The sequence below is a fragment of the Canis lupus genome, chromosome 21, assembly GCF_003254725.2.
Source record: "Canis lupus dingo isolate Sandy chromosome 21, ASM325472v2, whole genome shotgun sequence".
Taxonomy (NCBI): Eukaryota; Metazoa; Chordata; class Mammalia; order Carnivora; family Canidae; genus Canis; species Canis lupus.
The window spans coordinates 37,032,054-37,050,303 of record NC_064263.1 but is presented as its reverse complement, the minus strand read 5'-3'; the positions used below and the strand labels follow the sequence as shown (position 1 = coordinate 37,050,303).

The 18,250-nt window shown below is 41.4% G+C and overlaps 1 protein-coding gene across 4 annotated transcripts in view; it reads right to left on the bottom strand.

Annotated features, from left to right (window-relative positions):
* Positions 1-17,706, bottom strand: part of FAR1 (fatty acyl-CoA reductase 1) — a 69,558-nt gene extending 51,852 nt beyond the window's left edge. The window contains exon 1 of one of the 4 annotated variants that reach the window (XM_035704243.2): positions 16,277-17,706. The gene's annotated coding sequence lies outside the window, so the exon portion shown is untranslated. Of the gene's footprint in view, positions 1-15,191; positions 15,213-15,507; positions 15,659-16,276 lie in introns of those variants that run through there. The other 3 variants (XM_025459538.3, XM_025459539.3, XM_035704242.2) reach the window with 3 other exon arrangements.
* Positions 17,707-18,250: the final 544 nt, after the last annotated feature.

Genomic DNA, 18,250 nt, shown 5'->3' with positions numbered 1-18,250 from the left:
TATTTCAATGTGTATTTAAAAAAATCTGTATTTTTAAAAAGGAAAGCCCATTAAAAGATGTTCAGAGGTGAGGTTTGGGCAATATTATTTTGGAGAAAAGGCTGCAAGTAAAGAAGAGCACAGAATATACGCCTGTTGCAGACTCAGAAACCCTAGACCACTATCTCTTTAAAAATAATTTTGATAATCAAAAAATAACACAGAACTGGGGCGCTTGAGTCACTTGGGCATCCAACTCTTGGTTCTTGCTCAGGTAGTGGGTGATCTCAGGGTTGTGAGACTGAGCCAAGCGTCAGGCTCCATACTCAGCGCAGAGTCTGCTTGAGTTTCTCTTGTCCTCTACCCCTACCCACTGTGCACTTGCACACTCAATCTCTCTCAAATAAATAAGCCTTAGAAAAAATTTTTTTAATAATGGAATTTAAAGAGGTCATGAGCTAATCCAACACTATAGCAAGAGATAAAAACCTGTATACTGGTACACGCCTAAAAGAACCTCAGTTATTCTCCTCTACAGAAAAGTAGAACATTATTTACAATTTTACTTAGGTAGAGGTTATATAAGGAGGTTGGGAGCAGGAGGGAGGGGAAAAGAGTCTAAGCACAGGATAAGACTAAGGATAAATATCACATAAACATGAAAATTCCCCAGAAAGCTGTAGGTAGCCACAATGACAGTGAGGGGATCCTATAAACCCTATACATATGCCTCTGTTTCCTCCTCCTTTTCCCTTTTGTTTTTCCACTAAAAGGGAAATGGAGATTTTAGGTATCTCTAACCAACTGAAATTAGTTAACTCTCTAATCCAGAAGTTCATGAACAGGCTTTGGTGCATCTGTTTATATATGTGTGCAAACACACAGTCCTACCCATACATCTGCACATTTTTCTAGGGAAAGAATCCACTGCTTTTATCAGATTCTCAAAGAGGTCAATTAGCCTAACAGTTAAAAACTACCATCAAATTTTATATGTATTATGCGTGCAGGCCAGAAGGAAGGGGGACTTAACACGCAGAGAACAGACTTCATGGGTATGATGAAAAATCCCATTCACATCTACTCTGGAGTAAAAAATGTATATAAATGGTTAAAACATAATTATACCAATCTCCCTTGAGACCTGTTATGGACTGAGCTGTGTTCCTCCAAAAGAGATGTGAAATTCCTAACTCCTAGTACCTCAGAATGTGACCTTATTTGGAAACAGGATCGTTGAAGATGTGATTAGTTAAGGTAAATCATATCACACTGGAGCAGAGTGGGTTGCTAATCTAGTTATCACTGGTATCCTTATAAGAAAGAGACATGTAAAGACATAGAGCTACACAGGGAGAACTCCATGTGATGACAAAATCAGAAATGGGAGTTACACAGCTACAGGCCAAAGAACACCAAAATTACCAACAAAAAAGCTGGGAAGAGGCAAGGAATGATTCCTTTGCAGGTTTCAGAGGGAGCACGGATTTCAGACTTCTAGCCTCCAGAACTATGAGACAATAAATTTGTTGGTTTGAGCCATCCAGTTTGTGGTATTTTGTTATACAGCAGCCCCAGGAAACTAATAGAAAGCCAAATATCAGCATCAATAGCAACTAAAATTAGGGTACAGTGAAAAGATGATGCTTATGGGGCAGCCCAGGTGGCTCAGCGGTTTAGCGCCGCCTTCAGCCCAGGACGTGATCCTGGAGACCTGGGATTGAGTCCCACATCGGGCTCCCTGCATGGAACCTGCTTCTCTTTCTGCCTGTGTCTCTGCCTCTCTCTCTGTGTCTCTCATGAATGAATAAATAAAATCTTTAAAAAAAAAAAAAAAAAAGATGATGCTTATGCTCTCATGTCATAATAAACATATCAGGGACACTTCCCAACACATGAAATATAGTTTCAGTTACCAAAATAGACTATTTAATACTCAAAGATAGACTGGCCTTTGCAAATGGGGGCAGGATACAGTGGTTAAAAAAAAAAAAAAAAAGTTTTATATTCCAAAAAATAAAAGACCAAAATAAGGGTAATGTTTAAATCCCAAAACAAATAATTTAGGTGTATTCATTACCGTACCTTTGCACATTGTCAAATCTCAGCATATAAAGGCAGATTCAGCAAAGCAGTGCTCTGGTTATCTATTGCTATATAACAAAATCACTCAAAAACTTAGTGTTTTAAAACATAACCATTTTCATCTCTTTCATGATATCTATAAGTTAGGAATTTGGAAAGAGTTCAAGTAAACAGTTCTAGCTGAAAAGTTCTAGCTCCTGATCTTAGATTCTTCCTACCACTCCACAAGAAGTAGTTTGGGCTGCTTTGCAGCATGGCAATCTCAACCTAGATTGCTTACAAAGCTGCTGAAGTCTCCAAGATCAGTATTCTAGTGAGTTATGTATAAGCTCTCTCATCTTTTTCTGATTGTGCCTTGGAAGTCACACAGTGTAACTTCCGCTGCATTCTACTGCTTGTAAGTGATTCACAAGACCACCCAAATTCAAGGGGAGGGGAACACATAAACCCCACCCTTCAGGATGAGAGAAGAGTCCAGATCACATGAAAGAACATGTGAGATGGGAGATATTGTTAAAACCATCTTTAGAAAATACCATCTGCCACCAAGAGTATGGTGAGATAACTGCTTATAACTTTTGAGACTATCAACTATTTAATCCATGTTGGACCTATTTCTCCTGCCTAGGAAACAACAGAGTTGTTCCTTGTTACATATTTTTAGCTATCCAAACTCCTTAAAAAAATATAGCCCCATGGGCCTCATACTTTGAAATATTTTGCCTACCAAATAACCTCATTTACTGAATAAAAATTTCACTTTCGCTTATTCACTTACTTGTGAACATATAATCAGTAAGCTACCACTTGGAGTTGACACATTTCTAGCCAAAAGCAAACCAACTCATTTTAGTTTGACTATGAAGAGGTTTAACCTTGTAGGCAAGTACATATTTTAAGATTTTTGATAGTCTTCCATCAAGAGGCATATTGGGAACCATTGGTCTTGTGTCTTTTCCACTGTATTTTAATAACTCTGCAATCATTATTTCATATTTTAAGATTCAACATAAAACCGCCTCTAAAAGTATGCTGTAAGCCACAAATAAAGGGCCAAAATGCAAACTCAAAATGCACAAACTATTTACTGTACTCAAGCTGGTAAGAATAGTGGGTTCTTTTTTCCTTTTTCAAAAATTAAGGCTTATAAGGCATTTTTCCACAAACAAAAGAATAGCTGTAGCATCTTGGTTAACATTTCTTTTTTCAATAAAAGATGCTAGTGTCCAACTCTGTTGTAAGAACCTATTGAAGTAGATATAATGGGCACTCTGTTTTGCCTACACAGACACTGGCCTATGAATACTTAACTCTCTGAATCCTATCTCCCTCAATGTCTAAGATACTTCTTGGTGGTAAGGAATCCCAATAGGTTCATTAGTTCTCTTACGGGCACTACAGAACTACATTATACACTGAGGTGGCTCCATAAGCATGGCACTTTGACCAGCTATAAGTGCCTCATCTAAGGTAAGGCTTCATTATCCTGGGAAGTATCAGACATTAACAAATATCAGACTCCAAATTCCTTTGAGTGATATAAAAAACACAAAGACATCTTTAAAAAGTCAAGCTTTCCTCCATCAGAAGGTAAATGTCAACTTTACAGGATTAAAATGATCTGCTGACAAGAAAACTTTAATTTTTCAATAATATCCACTTTCTGTCTTCAAAACCTGTACCAGTAGGGTAACTTTTCTACTGTAAAGCATACAGAAGAAGGGTTGAGTTCCTATTAACACAGTTTGGTAATATATAGTTCCGTTGCTTGTAGAGAAGTATGTGTTCAATTGCATTCTGGGAGAAAACAATTTTTAAAAAGTAGTTGCCACGAGTCACATGATTTTTTTTCTTATATAAACTACTGTTCTACAGACTCAACTTACCATAATAAAAATGTTTCATGTTAAGACATGAAATTGTCATCCTAATATTTTCAGAAAAGTGAAATAGCCAATATACATAGCTGTACTAATACCTTAAGTGTACTACCAAAAATCAGGCTTCTTGAACACAACTTTTAAAAAGGGAAATATTCCATTTGGCTTAGCAATTCATGGAAGTTGTACATTTGACTCCATAATATATGTAAGGGTTAATATAAAAATATTTCAAGCTACTCAGTAAAACTGATCTTAACAGGAAAATGTATCATGCTTACCATGAATATTACATGTAGACTATCTACAGGTTTACCCAAAAATTGATTAGTAATCAGGCAGATGACTAATTATGTATTTTGTAGGGTGTAATTTAAAAGTACCAAAGTCTATTCATGAAGATTAGAACAAGCTGGTAAAATCAGGTATTTCACCGCTTACAGAAGCAGTTTAGATTCAGTTTAGAAGCATTTCAGACTCAGTCTGAGTATCACTGCAAATGCCAAAAGCAGAGAAGTGCTTTGAAGTTCCTGCTTTATGCTTTATTTCCTGTTTCTCTTGTGTCACTTTCTTGTACACCTTCTGAATCTGTTCTCAAGGCTGAATCTAAAAACAGATACATCCTCCAAGGCAGCATTTTCCAAATCACGGTAAATGGGGCTGGGAAACTGTATACTTTACCCCCAACCAGGGATCAACAAAGTATATTAGCAGATCAAAGACTACCAAATGTCCTGAGGTAAAGAAGCCCACTGCGCTACACTTAAGCCCAGCCTTTTACAAATTTCCTAACACAGCTAGGGAAACAATGCTCAGATTACCTTCTAAAGTAACCATTATATAAAAATGGACCAAATTTTCAATGGACTACAAATGATTTAGAAAGCATGATCTTCCTTTGTTGCGTAAGACTACTTATAAATAAACGATTAAGCCAGTCATTAAGAGTCGCAAAAATGAGCATGTTATTAGAATGCACTGAAGAATTCAATCTGTATAAAATCAATAACTCTGGCTGCTGCAACTCCCAATGTTACAAAGCTCCTACCACATATGCACACTCAAAAGCTAGAATCCTGTAATTTTCAAGAAAGGTACTTGCTGTCAGCAAAGTCGTGTTGTCTTTAGCTGGCCATGGTTTTCAAGTCATTATTTTTTACTTTTTAATTAAAAATTAGCATTAGTTGAGCTTCGTACATATCATTTGAGTTGTTTTCTTAAATGTGCAGAATGTATTATACGACTGCATCACTAGGATTTGAGACCTACAGTTTTCTAACTAGTCTAGACTTTAAGACAAGTACATTTTCCGTGATTCAATTAGGATCTATGCATATCTCTAACTGCTGAAGAAAATCCTTCCCCCCAAAAAATGCTTGTACTTTGGTAATTATTACTATTTTTCCACCAGACAGTGGGAATTATTGAGCTAAAGAATGACGCAGCTAAAAGGCTGGGATTAAAACAGCTTGAGAGTCACTGTTTTAAGAAGGATCCCTGCCCTGGCTATAAGGTCACCAACACAAGTGACAGACATAGGGGCAGGTGTTGTCCCTGCCCACCAGGTCTACATCAACCAAACGTGACAAAAGGACTTGGAATCAGGCCCTTCAAAGTAGTAATTATAACTTCACTTAAGCTGGATGTGAACGACCCCTCCAGTCTCTTGTTCTGGAAACCATCTAGAACTGTCTTTAAAAGGACCAAATCGGGGATCCCTGGGTGGCTCAGCGGTTTAGTGCCTGCCTTTGGCCCAGGGCGCGATCCCGGAGTCCTGGGATCGAGTCCCACGTCAGGCTCCTGGCATGGAGCCTGCTTCTCCCTCCTCCTGCGTTTCTGCCTCTGTCTCTGTCTCTCTCTCATAAATAAATCTTTAAAAAAATAAAAAATAAAAGGACCAAATCCGATAACAAAACCCTCTTCTCAAAAATCATTTCCTGGGGACACCTCAATGGGTCAGCGTCTGTCTTCAGCTCAGGACGTGATCTTGGGTCCAGGGATCGAGTCCCGCCTCAGGTTCCCTGCCAGGAGCCTGCTTTTCCCTCGGGCCTGTGTCTCTGCCTCTGAGTCTCTCATGAATAAATAAATAAAATATTTTTTAAAAACCTGTTTCCTAGTTTATCTTTAAAACTTTGCCAGGTTCATAGATACAGCTTGCAACTAAATGTTTTTAGGTAGGGATCAACTCAGAAAGGTACAGAAAACGGGAGTATTTGATGACTTTGTGAATTCCTAGTATCCTTTTTTACCTGTGAAACTGATTTCAACTCTTAAGAACCCTACCTGAATAAGCCTTATAACCATGGGTTATTGTGCTAAATATGGGTTGAGAACTATACATCAAGTAAAAACATTAAGAGTATAAAAATCCAGATAATCCTTAGTCAATTATAAATTGAAAATCAAAGCCACAATGCTAAAAACCATAGCATATAAAGATACTTCCTTCTTCAGAAACTGAGATCTAGAATGAAGACAGCCAAAATACACAAGTACAACAGACCTATAAAAATCAGTAATGAGTAACACTGTTGGCACTGCCACTAACCACCTGACCTTGGGCCAGTTAACTGCTCTGATCATTCAAAAAATTCACTGAAAAGGAGGCAAAATCATTGATGGTTAAATCCTCCTTCTTCTAGTTCTCAAAGTCTACATATCTATTATTATGCTGTTTCCTAGTAGTACATTAGATACTCAGAGAATTATTAACTATAACAGGTCACAAGGGTTATCACTTTAAAGCAATACACTTAAAATTCACTGATCTTCAAACAGTCAAATGTCTCAATAGCAGCTAATTCAATTGTTCCTATCTCCTGAGGATTCTGCTTATGCTAAAAACCATTATTATGATTACATTTTAGGTGCAGCCCACAACCTTTTAAAAACACATATTCCTTTTTTTTTTTTTTTTTTTTGAAGATTTTACTTATTTGACAGAGAAGAGAGAGCACAGTAGGCAGAGTGGCAGAAAGAGGGAGAGGGAGAAGCTGGCTCCCCACCGAGCAGGGAGCCCCAAACGGGCTTGTTCACAGAACTCTGGGATCAAGACCCCAGCCAAAGGCAGACGCTTAACAGACTGAGCCACCCAGGTGCCCCAAAACCACATATTTCTAAGAAACTTATTTAGGACCATCCTTCAAACTAGACAGAGATAAACCCAATCTCAGGGCTCCAGAGAGAATCAATCCTTTCAGTCCAAAACACATTTCTAAGTCCCCATATCACATGTAGGAAGTAATTTTAACACAAATCTACAACTCAAAATACTTGAACAAATCCTCTCCTCCACAGATGTCAACTATATAGAAGGGTAAGTTAGGCTGAAGTAGTTTTCCTTTACCTATGAAGAAATACTTATATATTAATTCTTAAAAGTCATAGATTGTACTTCCTCTTAATTTAGGATGGGTAGCAGCCATTATATGAAGTACCAAGCAATTAGTCCAAAATTTTTGGCAATCATTCAACATATTCATAATCTGGCTATATTAAGCAGACTATAGCTTATTTTTTCTCAAGAATCCAATTAAGAATTGGTCTGGGGCACCTGGCTGGCTCAGTTGGTAGTGTTGGTAGAGTGTACAACTCTTGATATCCGGGTCATGAGTTTGAGTCACACATTGAGTGTAGAGATTACTTAAAAATAAAATCTTTAAGGGGTACCTGGGTGGCTCAGTCGGTTGGCAGCTGACTCTTGATTTTGAGTCAGGTCATAATCTCTGGGTCCTGGATCAAGCCCTGTGTTGGACTCCCTGCTCAGCAGGGAGTCTACTTGAGGATTCTCTCTCTCTCTCCCTTTCCCTCTGTCCCTCACCCATTGTGCTCTCTCCCTTTCTCTCTCTAAAATAAATTAATTGTTTTTAAAAATAAGAAAATCTTTCAAAAAAGAATTGGCCTATTTTTAAAAATTAGGCATATGTATAATGAGTTTTATAATTTTTATCACTCAATAATGAAAGACATTTGTTTGTAAAAAGGTGAGCAGCACATTCAGAAATAAATTTGAATTGAATTTTAGCAATATGATTTCTGACTATACATTACAGAATTGTTTATTAAATAACGATTCATAGACCCCCCCCCAAATGGGTTCTGAGAGTCTTATTAAGCCTCTGAAATTATATGAAAAACAAAGTGTGCAAGAATAGTAATCCCTCCCCTTACCTGCAGGTGATACATTCCTAGACCCCAGTGGATGCCTGAAACTCCAGACAGTACCAAATCCTATACATACTGTTTTTTCTATTCACACATACCTATGGTAAATTCAATTTATAAATTCAGCATAGTAAGAGATTAACAGCAATAGAATAGAACCATTATAACAACATACTGCAACAAAAGTTATGTGAATATAGTCTTCCTACCTCCCAAAATATTTTATTGTACTGTACTCACTCTTCTTCTAATGATGTAAGATGATAAAATGCCTACACCATGAGATGAAGGAAGGTAAATGACAGAGGCATTCTAACTTAGTATTAGGCTACTACTGATCTTCTACTACATCAGAAGGAGGTTTACCTGTTTCTGGACCAAGGCTGAACATGGGTAACTAAAACCATGTAAAGCAAAACTACAGACAAGTGGAGATTACTGTTTATTTTTCTAAGGAGATAGCACAAAGCTTTGAGGAGATGCTCAAGAGGTTCATGACCTTTGACTAAAAATTTCTGCATTATGGAACAGATTACTTCAAAATATTCAAGTCAACATTCCAAAATAATAATATATAACAGTAAGAATTCCTTAAATTCAAGTAGGAATTCTCACACGAGAAAACTCATGTCATGACAACATTTCTGGCACGAATTCCATAAAAGACAAAAAAATGATATAAACTAGATGTTTCAAAGTAATCTTAAGATTGCCTAATGCTTAGCATTTATTTTTTCTTATTTTTTTAAAGATTTTATTTATTTATTCACAAGAGACACAGAGAGAGAGGCAGAGACATAGGCAGAGAGAGAAGTGGGCTCCCTGCAGGAACTCAATCCCAGGACTCCAGGATTATGACCTGAGACGAAGGCAGGCCTCAACCACTGAGCCACCCAGGCATCCCTAACAGCATTTAAACACACATACACATCACCATTTAAGATCTCTAAATAATTTATATGTGAAAGCTGATGGCACAAGCGTTCTAGACAAAGTGGACCTGTCAATACATGTGGTACTAAGATATGGAGAAGGTTTTTTAATGGAATGTGTCAAATAATTCACCACACAGTGATAGTAATAAAGCAGTTTCCTAATTTATAATACAGAAATTGGCTTTTTTTCAAACATTGATTTAAGATCAAAGTATGTCAATAACATGCTGCAGAGATCTAAAAGACAGAGATACAGATTTAGAAATAACTTTTTCTATGAAGCTACAGTTAAGCTTTTGCTAACTATATGCTTTCTCCATGTCATCACCTTATCACCCTGTGAACAACTCTAATGTTCTTTCTCCCTATCTGAATCCTACTTTCATTCAGAAATAATGTCCTCTTTCATTTAGAATTTCTATCACCAATTTTGGCATATAATCTCATGTTGTTTATTGTTTTATAGATGGATATACAGTCTATCCAATTATATTACCTCTGCCTACAGGAAATTATTATACCTAATTTCTCTTGCCTAGCATAGTATAACACACAAGTCTCGGAATATATTTCAATGAATGATTTCCACTTCACTTAGACAAGTATGTCTACTGTCACACTCATCATGCTATACGGTAGTAACTGATAATAATGTCTAGGAATTTGCTTCAAAATAAAAAGGGGGCAAGTGGGTGGAGGTAAAAATTAAACCAGATTAACCACAAGTTTGTAAATGCTAAAGTTGGTGATATGCATTTTATGTTGGCAACTTTCCATAATACAAAGTTTAAAGGAGATTCCTTCTCCTACTAGAACACAGAGAGAACTTCTCAAAGACAGGTCCAGTAGTTTTTTTCCTTTGTATATCTGTCCTTCACTAAACACAATTCATTATTTAGGCAGAACTGTATTTCAAAGAAACCTTCACTGCTTCTGTATGATATTTCATTTAAATGATCCTTTTATTAAACTCAGATAAAACATATTCATTTGTTAACTACTTACTAAGTACCTACTTTCTCAAATATCCTGTCTTAGTAAATGTAGAATATCAAAAATAACACATCCTCTCTAATATATTGGATCTGATAGTACTCTCAAAGATCCCTAGAAAAAAGGGCAAGGAGAGAAGGCAAAGAGATGCAGACAAAGAAAAAAATAGTAGAAAGTTAATACATATAGTTTTTAAAAAGAACCTAGGGCATCCACGTTGTTTTTTTTTTTTTAAATCTTCCCACTAATTCTTTTTTTGTTTTTCTTTTTTAAGATTTTTATTTTATTTATTCATGAGAGACACACAGAGAGAGGCAGAGACACAGGCAGAAGGAGAAGCAGGCTCCCCACAGGAAGCCGGATGTGGGACTCGATCCTGGGACGAGGATCATGCCCTGAGCCAAAGGCAGAGGCTCAACCTCTGAGCCACCCAGGCGTCCTAGCATACACATTTTTATCTAAAATGAAGGCATACAGTTTGTTCAAGCTGGAAGTTCTAAAAGTTCCCCTCCCCACTCCACGTTACAGATGAGAAAAACTAAAGCTCAGAGATGGAAAGTGACTTGCCTCAAGTTACACACCAAGTTATTAGCAAAACCAAAATTAAAACTCAAATCTGCTGATTCACAGCACAATGTGAATTTTCCATATCAAAGTACTTTCTTCTACACTCTAATATTCACCAACTAAAGAGAATGACTATTTTATTGGCGATATATACTTCAGTTCTATATTATACCATACAAAAAAGAAGGTAAAAGGCTAAAGGCAGCAGCAGGGGAGAAAATGCACATAATAAATTTGTAAGACATTGCACATGCAAACTATATGCATATACTACACTTCCTCAATTCTGAGACACACTTCTGACTTTAAGACATAGGAGCCATTGGGAGTGCCTCCCTACTTACTAGAGGGTGTATGGTCCAATTTATGAATCATTTAATAAAGACAATTAGATCTTCAAAATTAAAAAAAGACATAGTACTCATTTCAGAAACATTTTAAAACAGACACTATAAATTACATTTTCATTTCAAAAAATATTAAAATGTGAAAACACATACCTCTAAAGGTAACATAATGCACCCCTAAAACACACGGAGTAACCACCATCATTTAAGAGCCAGTGTCACAATGCAAACACACAGAGCAACAGTCCCACCTTCTAAGGTAACCAACAGTTATCAAACACCTAAGGCTATGCGGCATTTTTTCAATTTTAGATATTAATATAAACAAGTCTTCCTTGCCTTTTATCTCATATGTATGAGTTTTGGCGTTCTGTTTGAATCTCAGCTCTGCTCCTACCTCTCCAACCTTTGCAAAGTTACTAACTTCTCTGAGCCTCATTCTCTCATCCATAATAGGTTATCCACCTTAGAGAACTGGATGAGAACTAAATGTAATAATTTACTTAAGGAACATAGTACGGTACCTAGATGAAATATTAAGCGTCCTCCCACCATCCCTATGGGCCAAATTAAACTAAAAACTAGATTCTATTCTTGACTTACAAGATTCCTCCATCTCCATTTTAGAGACTGGAATAAAACTGTACTGATCCTGGGGCAAATCCCACTAGTTTGCTTTCAAATTATTATTTGATAAGAAAAGCTTATTTCATTGTCTTGAAATTGGTCTCTTTCCTTCTTCAAATTGGGAACGGAAAGCAATGACAAATTTTAAGTTAAATTAGCTGTATGTGAATTCAGCACTTTCATATCGTCTTACTGAACTGAAACTCTAAACCCATTACAAACCCACTGAGGGAGGAACTATAGAACCAATGCGTGGGAAGGAAAAAAAGAGCATAAAGTCCAAAAGACATAGTTAAAATGACTCGATCGAATGAGTGTTGTACTTTTGTTTAACCTTAGATTCATTTATTAATATTCTAAAAAAAAAAAAAAAAAAAGGCCAATGTTCAGAAGAGCCAAGACCACATCCCCATGCTCCAAGGTGATTTAGTAACCTGATCCCTCAAGATTAAGCAAATGCCATCTTTCATTATATACAGTTTCAGAAAGTGTCTAGTCATTTCCAAGACGGGAATGTACTTACCAAAATATCTCAGATGCAGCAATTTACACTGAAATAAGACCATCTTTTCCCCTTCCTCAAACATAATTCAGAGAAGCCCATTCACATATTCCCTATTAGCTCATTATTTTCAGTAGAATGATTTTCTCCTTTACTAATTATAAAAGTAATGCTTATTTTTTTTTAACTTGGAAAATATAAAGAGCATGAGCGTTTTTAAACCATCCATGATCTTACTAGTGGAAGACTAAAGTATTAGAAAGGGGCATACCAACATCTTTCCTATGAATTTGACCGTAACTGCCATCATCACTTTAAATCTGTATAGAGCACTTGCCACTAAACATGAGTACCTATCTGCCTATATCTTAATATCTTAATTCTGGTTTTTGAGACTAAATTCACACAAGTTTTTTCCTGACTTAATGGTTTCTTCTCTATCTTTGTTCTTCTGAGTCTCTCAGCTACATATTTTGCTGTTGACTACTTCCTCTTTTTTAAAACTATTTCTATCCTAAGTTTCCCAAAACAGTATATTCCTCAGTGTCTACAAAAGTCTCCCCAACTCATCTTTTCCTCTTCCTTCACTGGCTCTCCTCTATAATTCCTGACAATCTCTAAAAAAATACGGCTCTGGCCTGACCTTTGAATTTGCTTGTCAACTGTGAACCTCCAGTATTCAACACAGTGGCTGGCATGAAGCATATCCTCAAGTGATGTTTATTGACTTTATCAATCCTGACCTACCACTGACTAGCTGTGTGACCATGAGCAAATTAAATCTCTCTAAATCTCAGTTCCTTCATCCATAAAACAGTGATGCTCAAAAAACGATGATGCTTGAAAAGCTCAAAACAGTGGCTGGCACAAAGTGGCGCCCCATAAATTTTGCTATTATCAACATAATCCAGTACAGGACTCAATAATGTTTCTGATTCTTTTACTGTTGAACACCCAATCTACCTCTCAATAACCCAACTTATTTTTAACATATTTTCTTATCACAGCTATCAAATAATATCTTCCTGCTCCTTCCTTTACTACCTGTCTCCAACCCATTATCAACTGTTCTAATTCTTCTCTCCTAACCACCGGACAGAACCATTATTTATCAACTAAGCTACAGTCACAGACTTAATTGATCTCCACACTCTTAAATCATTCAAATTTTCCACGCCCCTTAAAAACCATTATTAATGCCACTCTTATCCACAGCTGCTGATAGCATTTCCGAACTACTGGACTGTCATCCTTATGTCTTCCAATAACCCATATCTAAACCCCCCAGTTCTAAAGAGGTCTTAAAACCCAGCTCCTCCTGGAAACCTTCCCCGACTAACTCCACACCACTCAGATCACTTCTCTGCTCTGAGTTGCCTCCGCACCTGAGCCCTTAGGTATTCTGTTATACTAAGGGTAAAATGGGATCCGTGAATAACAGAACGAAGAAATTACTCCCACAGAATCATTTCTACCTCCTCAAGGATGGGCCATTAGCTATGATGCTCCGGTGATATGGCTAAAGAAATATCCTGTACAACACGTGCCCTCTTTGGTGTCTGCCCTTGGCACTTCATGTTTGTCAAGAAGTGTCTAACTCGGGCAGCCCGGGTGGCTCAGGGGTTTGGCACCATCTTCGGCCCAGAGTATGATCCTGGAGACCCGGTATCGAGTCCCACATCAGGCCTCCTGCATGGAGCCTGCTTCTCCCTCTGCCTGTGTCTCTGCCTCTCTCTCTCTCTCTCTCTCTGTGTGTGTGTGTGTATGTGTATTCTCACGAATAAATAAATAAAATCTTTAAAAAAAAAAAAAGTGGTGTCTAACTCTTTGCGATCCTTTCGTCCTATGTTCAAGCAGAAATGATTCCTCGGTGCCTATGGCCTCCTCCCATCGAAATCCACGGGAGAAAAAAAAAGTGGTAGTGGGCCACTTTCTCTTCTGCTGCTCTTCTCAGCCCCCAACCTCTACCCACACCCCACAAATAAAAACTCCTAAAGCAGAGCACAGAAAGGTGGTGGCAGTGATGCACACATACCACATCTTTCTTTTCCCCTAAGCAAGATTGAACTGAGTTAGCTACAACACTCTACTCAAGACTAAAAAAAAAAAAAAAAAAAAAAAAAACTTCCCAACAAGTATTGATACATAATCAAATTCGACCGCATCAAAGTGGGTGATCCTACAGTAACAGAATTGCATTTGTAGGTTACCTTTCACTGTGTTACTCTAAGGGATCTTGCATCATCTTCACGCTGTAGTACACACACACACACACACACACACACACGCACGCACACGCCCAACAAGATAGTTGAGAAACTCCCCCTACGGGGCCGATTTCCTGCAAGTACCTTGAGAGGCCGCCTTTAAACCAGCACATCCTAACGTTTTTCAAACCTAAAGAAGTGAGTGATTCCTCAAGCGCCATCCAATCAAAAGCAAGCCATAGATTTGTGCCTTTACTTTTTCAGACGGCGAGTGCCTGCGCTGCTGGGGCGGGACAATTAGAGGAACTGTCCCGAGGAGAGGGGGAGGGAGGGGAGCTGCAAGATCAGCACCCACCCCCCCACACACACACACACCCAGGTGGGAGTTAGGTCGGAGGGCTTGGCCCTCCCCGAGCAGGGAAAGAACCGAGGATCCTAACCTATGACCGACCGTGACCTGAGGCCCTGGGCTCTGCAGTCTCTCCCGCCTGCCTGCGTGGTCCCTACCGACCCACACCGCTCGGCGCCCCCACCTAAAGCCCCTCGCCGGCTCCCCGTAGGCTCTCCCCTCGCTGGCCTCCGCCCGCATCGCACCTGAAACCTTCTGCTCTCGGTCCCCTTCCGGTGAGAGGAGGTGTCTCTCGAACCCACGTGTCCCCCATCTGCCCAGGGATCTTAACCTTAAAGACCCTGCCCTCGCGTGGCTCTCCGCGGATCCCCCCCCCCTCCCCGCAATGCCTGCCTCCCAGGGGCCAGCCCCGTTCCCAGGCTCCGCACCTTCTCCCCGGACACCCTTTCCCGAGCATCATCACCCGCTCCCCATCACTTTTCCCCTCCTCAGGCCACAAATCCTCCCCCGCCCGGGCCTCCTCCGGGACGGCTACCCGCGGAGCACCCCGCCCCACCTCGGCCCCCTCTGCGCGGCCTCCCAGCCGGGCTGAGCCCCCGAGGCTCCGCGGCTCCGCGGCTGCAGCCGGGCCCCTCCCGGCGTCGCCCTCCCGAGGGCGGCGCCCCGGCCGCAGCCGCGCCCACACCCTCCCGGCAGGGGCGAGCGCCCCCGGCTCCGGGCGGCCCAGGGTGGGGGTGGGGGCGGGGACGGGGACGGGGACGGGGCGGCGGGTGTCGCCTCTGCCTCCGGCGGCCTGTCGCCCCGGCTCCCGCAGCCTCCGCCTGGACGGGCCGGCCGAGCAGCGGCCCGGCGCCGGCGCCGCCGCCCCTCACCTCGACGCAGAGGCTCGGGCCTCGCTTCCCCCCCGGCCGTCCAGCGATGGCTCCGCCGCCGCCGCCGCCGCCGCCGCCGCCGCGCTCCCCTCACTCGCTCCTCCACCGCCCCCGGCCGGCTGCTGAAGAGCGGACGGGTAGTGGCACGCCCATTGGCTGCCGCCCACACTCGCGTCAACCTCCCCGACCCGGACCTCGCGCTGCGATTGGCTGGCGCGGCGCCTCTTCTCCACGGCTCGTCCTGATTGGCCCTCTGGTCTCTCGCGCCCCCTTACCGGGAGGAGAGCCCACCCCCCGGCCCCCTCCGCGCTCCGGCCCCTCCACCGCCCCCCGCCCCAACCCGCTTCCATCACGGCGGGCCGGGGGCGGGAGCGGGCGCGAACTGCCAATGGGAGCGTCGAGAGAGGGCGGGGAGGCGGGCTCTGCGGCCGGAGGTCCAGCCAATGGGCGCGCGCCGCACATCCCGGGCTCGGGAGCGCCCCCGCGGCCGCTCGGGGTCCCCGCGGGTCGCGCCCGGGGCCACGCCCGGCTGCGGGTGGCGCGGGAGGGGTGCCCACTGGCGAGGTGGGAGGGCGCGCGAGGCCCGGCCCGGCGCGCGGGAGCGCGGGCAGCCATTGTGGCGTGGGCTCGGGCGCGCGGCGGCGGAGAGGCGCGGCCGCCCGGGGCCTCCTGGCAGCCCCGCGGGATGCTCCGCCGGGAGGAGGCCGAGCGTGCGCCTGGGCCAGCCCCGCGCTCCCAACCCGGCCACGGTCCTGGGCACAGAACTTACCGATGGTGAGAGAAAGTTAGAATAATGGTTCCCCCGGGGGATGGAAGGGGCACACGGGACCCTATCCGGAGCTGGAAACCTTCCGTCTCTTGATCTGGCCGGTATCCAGACTGGTCAAGCCGCACAGTTCAGATGAGTGCATTCAAGCCACCTTCATATATAATATGATGTTCTCTCTCTCTCTCTCTCTCTCTCTCTTTTTACAATTAAGGGATTGTCAGAACGACTCTGTAATAATGACATTACGGTTGCCTTTGGCTCCGTGTAAACAGTCTCACTAGGATTCAGCTATCATTCAAAAACTACAAACCAGAGGAAGAAGAAAAAGAAAAAAAGAAAAGGATTGTGAGAATGTGAAGTGAGTGAGAGCTCTTGGCGCACTTAAGAATGAGCTCGGATGGTTCAGGCTGATTTTCTTCTTTAAGGATTGAGAGCTTGTTTCAGCCCCCTGGCCCCAGTTGGTGGCATAAGAGCACCCATGATGCTGCACCCAGCTGGAAGCCACAGAAGTGTGCTGACCTGCGTGCTTCGTGGCCCACCTAAGTTCTGAACCCAGGAAACTTTCGTTTAAATGTCATGGCTTCTGCCCTGGAGATGCTCACAGTCCAGCACCGTGTGCAGTCATTCTTGCAGGAGGACACAGAACACGAAGTTAGCACAGCTGCTCACCCTCAGGGATGAGGCGTTCCACTAGGTTAGGCCAGATGTGTGTGCCTGGAACCCAGGCCTGTAGCAGAATTCCGAAATCGCCAGGGCCAGGTGAAAGAAGCACTTGCTGTTGAGTGGGCCAGGGATAACGTTTCCAAAACAAGCATGACTCTGGGTCAAATTCTAGCTTGTGAAAGAGCACCGGCAGCAGAAGAATTAAAGATTACATGATTTTCATTTATTAGGTTAGTCATTAAATTGTTCAGTTCAGATAAATGCCTTTGTTTAGAGTACTTGTCCCTGAGGTAGGCGTATAATTAGGTAAGACAATATTTTCCCAAAGACCATCGAGTGTAATAGGAAGACAGACATAAAGGGTTCATTATAATATAATGAGGAAATACATTTTAAAATGACCTAATGACATAAATGCCAGCTATCTAACAATCTAAATGCCTAGGGAACATAGGGGCATATTCTCAGAAGAGCAGAACTAGTAAACCACTGCTAAGATTTATCAGCATGTGCAACTAGACACTATTTCTGGAGAATACTTTCATTGTAAGTTTTTAAATTTCTGTGCAAACGTCTTGATTTTTTCAAATAACTATATGTAAATATGAAAACATAAGCTATTAGTTCTGAGGAAACCACATGACAAAATTAAGTAATTACTTAATGAGTACATTATGATTTTCGAAAATGATTTTAGGGTTGAGCATAAAGGCATCTCATTAGATTGAAGTCAGTGTGTATGTAACATATGCCTCCAGAAGAGACACCCAGCACACACAAGCACCCCCTAGATGGGCTTTCTGGAGGAGAACTTAAAACAGTGGTTCAGTCTCCAAGATCGTACAAACTCATGGGGAGGGCAGTGTCCTTTGGTGCACCATCATTCTAAAGTGAATTCAAAGAATTTATGTATCTACAAAAAAGTGCCTCCACAAAAGGCAAGGAACGCTTTTGCCCAGAGTCTAACTTATAAGTAGTAATGTATAATACCAAAGAAAGTAATCATTCATTCAAAGGCTTTTCCCATCTTTCAACAAGAGCCCTGAAAATTGCGCTGCCATTTATTGGAATCAACTGCATTGTAATTGTATTCAAGTATGAAATACCTGTATGTGCTTTTGATCCTTACTATAGAAACACAGTTCTGGGGAAAAAAAAAAGAAAAGAAAAGAAAAGAAATACAGTTCTGTAAATGAAGGTAAATTCCACCAAGCGAAAATAATTTACACCTATTCACAAATAGTTGACAACCTAAAGAGAAATATCATGTATTACTGAAAAAAAATTGTAGGAATAAACACAAAAACACAT